Source organism: Zonotrichia leucophrys, chromosome 3 (genome assembly GCF_028769735.1).
Source record: "Zonotrichia leucophrys gambelii isolate GWCS_2022_RI chromosome 3, RI_Zleu_2.0, whole genome shotgun sequence".
Lineage (NCBI taxonomy): Eukaryota > Metazoa > Chordata > Aves > Passeriformes > Passerellidae > Zonotrichia > Zonotrichia leucophrys.
The window spans coordinates 50,791,591-50,796,622 of NC_088172.1; positions in this window are offsets into that span (position 1 = coordinate 50,791,591).

The window sequence follows — 5,032 nt, forward strand, 5'->3', positions numbered from 1 at the left end:
ACATTAACATCTGGCAAAAGCTTGGCCATCCAGGATGAAACCTGTATCTAAGTCTGCTTCTTGAACTACTGAAAGTCAGGCAGACCTTAAACCTCAGTCCTGTCAGTAATAACCAAGTATCCAAGTTATTTAATTCTCAATAGCATGGGGGAAATGAAAAATAATAAAAGAAGAAAAATGATGAAGATGGTAAATGAAGGAACAAAGCTTAGGAATCAAGTTCACTCTTTTGGGACAGATTTGTATGAAAGCAGTTGTAAATCAAGGTGAGTCTAAGAAGTAATTTCACTAAATCTCACATAAAAAATTCCTTTAAGTGGAGCAGTATATAACTTAGCACCAACAGTTCTGAAGAAGGCTATATATAAAGCAAAAGTGCATTTAACTGCAAATTGCTGCTGAAAAGGGGACTTTTAATACTAATTTGATATTAAATAAATACACTAAGTCAGCACAATCTATTGAAGTGTAACTAGGAAATAGTAGATAAAGAGATGACCAGCGAGTGAAAAATGTTGTCAGTTAAAAAAAAAAAAAACAGAAAGTCTAAAATAGTTTCTGTGATAATAATACACTTGGAAAGTTAATGCTGCTGGAGATGACCAAGAGCCAATTCACAGCAAGGTGTTGTAGGCTGTTTCCCATCAATTCTTCCTCACAGTATGGATTACCAGGTCCCCAGGGATAGGAAGAAGATCTTGCACTGAGCTTGTGCCTGGCATTACCCACAGCAACTGCAGGGGACCAGAGGGGCAGCAGCAATTGCCATGGAGCCCAGAGAGGGGGAGGCTTCAGGCTCAGATTCCTGTATTTACTGACTCCTCTTCATACGTGCCTCCTCTGTGGCAGGTCACTGCAACAGATAACCTCACCTTGGCTAAATTTGGACACCTCTATCCCACAACTGCAGTAACTCAGCAACAAACAAACCACACACCAGCCTGGAGGCAGAAATGGAAGAGTTATACCTAGTATGATTTAAACATGTCTGGGAGCTGTGCAGACAACCTGCAATTATCAAACCAAGAGTTTCATGAGCTGTTTAAAAGACAGATGGTTTCTTTTTCTAACCCTTCAGAAAGGACCAACAGCATCCTCATCCAACACTGTGCTTAGGGAAGGAGTACTTGAGTGCAAAAACCATTCCTTAAAACACTCCTTTTCTGCTGGCATTCCAGTTCTGTCCCTTTAAGCTCTGACAAAAGAAAAAAGTTCCAAAACCTCACTCTCTCCCAGTGAGAGGACCCCATCAAATATATTTGTGTATCTGCAAATGGACTCTTGCCCCAAACCTCTCTAATGCTCAGGTTTTTCCACTGTTTGAAGACAAGTGGTAGGAACAAACTGACAGAAGAATGCACTGTTTAATCCTGTATAAAGGATGATAAAGTGAACCTCCAAAGCCAAATCCAAACATTTAGAGAGACAAGCCTGGATGCACAGGAGCAATTAGGCTTGCATACTTGGGAAAACATGTTTGGGGAGGACATTTTTCATAACTCCTGAAGTGAAGTGGCTATGAAACCCAGCTGTGGCAGGGAGACATGCTGGGAGAGCCATTCCTTACTGAGTGCAACTGAAATGGAAACAGTCCAAGTAACCATTTACTCATCTACATAAACTTCAACCTTAAATTTAGCAGCATTTCACCTTTTGACCTAGAATTTTACATTGCCTCAACCAGCTTGACTTGAGGCTGAACAGCTACAGAAATGTTTACAGTCATCTGCTACAGCAGGACAGAAGGAAACTTCGCCTGGATCTTGAAACCAGTCTGGGGATGCTGCAGACACAATCAGCACTGGATCACTGGACTCACTGCAGACATTTGCCATCATGCCACCAAGCCCAAGGGCTGGCCAGAGCACCCCATACTACAAACAGGGCAAATCTTGCTCCCTGCAGCCCACCACCAAGTGAAGATGTAGGTGTTTACGATGTGGAAAGACGTGCATGACAGATGTAAAAAAAATTTTAAAAAAACCAAACCAAAAAACCTCTTCCAAGATTTATAAACTGAAATGCTGGACTCAAAAATTCAAGCACATCTTGAAATTCTACATGACTTATTAAAATGCCAGTGCCCAGCAGGAAAATAGATTTCTTTTTAAAATACTTTCAGTGGAGGTAAGGAATCCAGTATAGAGTCAGCAGGTTATAACTCTATACTTTTTCTAATAAAAATATTTTAGAATCTAAATATTCACTCAGATCTGGTACAGATGCTGGCCCTATCCACACTGCTTACACAGAACCACTCAGGATGGAAAGGACCTCTGGAGCTCACCAGGTCTGACCATATGCTCAACATTGTTTTTATTTCTAAACAAAATTCCTTTAAGTAAGATGGTGTTTTCATGTACAATTTTAGGGACTAGCTCACATGCTGTAGGGCTGCTTAGCAGCTGTAAATTCAAGGACTTGCTCATTCATGCAATGTGCTGAACAACCAAAGGCTTGCTGCAAAGGTAGGATAGCCAGAACCAGCCAATCCCCCGGACTGTGGAAGCATGGCACAGCTATTCCCCCACAACTCCCAAAGGAGCCACATTAAGACCACTAACCTGCTCATTCTCTGGGATGACTTGTCACAGTCCAAGTCACATCCTGCCTACTTTCAGAACCTAATCACTTACTTTGAAGCACTTGACGGGAAACACAAGAAGAAAAAGCCTGAACACCCAAAAGAAACAACTCTCACTCCACCCCAAAGCCCTCAGGTGTTTTAAGTTTCTCTGTAACAACGAGGGCTGGCAGGGGCAGGTGCTGCCTACCTGGAAGTGCAGAGTTTGGGGTAATTGGGAGTGGGGCTGCAGCCGAGCTTCATCCCCAGTGGGCTGCAGCTGTGAAAATCAGGTGAACAGTGCTGAAAGCAATGAGACAGGAGTGCCCAGGAGCACTGAGCCTCATCCCCAGTGGGCTGCAGCTGTGCAGGACAGGTGAACAGTGTTGAAGGTAATGAGACATGGAGTGCCCAGGTGCACTGACCAACCTCAAAAGGGACACACAGGTGCAGTGCAGTAAGGTGAGGAGGGGTATAAAAGATTGGGCTGAAGGACAAGGGGAGTAGGTACTTGTAGCCTTCTGAGGTGATGTTGGTCTGTATGGGTTGATGCTTGAAGCCTTCTGAAATGCTATGGTGTTGCTCTGTATGGGTTGAAGCCTTCTGAAATTGTATGATGCTACTTGGTGCATTGTGACCATCTCAATTGCAGCATATGCTGCAACACCTGCTCACACCAGATCCTTGCCTCAGAGTTTTGGTCTTGCAGTGTTTGATGAACTCAGGTGTTTGGCTCAATGGCCAGAACTACCCTTACCCAGCAGAGGTATCAGAGCTGCAGCCCCTCCACAGCCCCCTCCTATGAAAGCAGATGGATGGGTTTAAACCACCAGCTCTGGGTGCTTCAGCCCATGCAGGCGGCCTTGCCCCAGGGTGGGTGGGACAGTGCTGCAGGAACCACTCCATTGCTAAGGAACATTGGTGGGAATAGCTGGTATGGCTGAATGGCCATGCAGCCAGCTCTGCACACTGTGCCAGCTGTGCCATGAGTCACAGCACCACATGTACCCCTGAGACAAATTGGCCCTCAGACCAGCCTGGGCAGGCTGTCCTCTGTGTCCCTGGGGAAATGCCTGGTGCTCCTGAGGATGTGGATGGTACTTGGGACTCTGGATGGTATTCAGGAATGGGTGTCAGGTCTTAGAAATCAGCATCCAAAGACAAAATACCATGACCTGGCACAGAGGTGTTTGTGAACCCACAGCAGGACTCACACACCACCTGCCTGGTTTGCGAGCACAGCAAGTGCTGCCATCTCTGTCCCACCTGCAGCCTGCTGGATAAGCCAGCAGTGCTGTTGCCAGCCCATGGTAACATTTCCTCAGGGCTCTCAAGCTAAGGAAAAGGAGCAAGGAAGGGGGAAGAAAACAGCAATTTACTCCCAGTAGTGTGCTTTTCCTCTGAAATTGTTATCCTGCTGCAAACTCCCTTGGCATTCAGAAAGTATCTGTGTTTAATCCCTGGTCTTGTTCAAAATGCAAAGTACCTTGCCTTGAGACTGATAATTTAATCTCCTTTGGATAATTGCTACCAAATAGACTAACAGCTGACAAAGGTCAAGTCATTGGTTATTCAAAGCAGGATTTCCCCCATTTTACAAAAAAACTTCTACTTGATCTTTGACTTGTCAGCTGCAGCGTGTGATTGCTTTCAGCACTGGTAATCGCTGCCAGGGCTGTGTGCACACACATTTCACACACATAAATGCAAACTGGAAATGGCCTGCTCACTCATACCTCTGTGTGATACCATAGATCACTTCCAATTAATGTTCAATAAAATTTATATCCTCCACGGCACTTTGTATACATTTGCATATATTAAATTATCCCAAAGCTTGCTAAGTAGTGAAGGGGCTTCTTAGCCTTATTTTTATTCTTTCTCAAGGAAATTGGTTTTATGGGATCATGATATTTTTGCATGTTTGTCCATCCCCTAATACTGAATCAGTCCCTAAGCAGTAAATTGACAGACAAATAAATGACTGTAGATTTCATGAAAGCAGTGAGAGATGAAGTGGAATGCACACATGAGAGAGATAAGATCTTTTCCATGGTGATATAGAAATTTATGAGGAACAAGCTTTCCAATTTCACTTCTTGCCAGGCTATGCTTTCATTACATGTAATATTTTAACTCAAATACAACAATTCTGTTGCTGTATTTTAGAATCAGGAGTCATATTGCTTTAAGTTTGTAAATCTGTTGCAAAGCAATATAATGTTCATAAAATCCTAAATTGCTACAATCTCACATGTTAGGGCCCTATTCAGCCCTGAAAATGGGTCTATGAACAGGGGATAAACCTAGTGCTCTTTACTGCATCTTATGAATAGAAAATACTCAAAACAGGACAAACTGACTTCACTTTTTAAACTGTACAGACTGAGAGTCAGCAAAAATTACTTTAGAGGAGAAAATAAACTCAGAACCTCAATGCTGCTCTTATACTCAAATCACATCAACTTC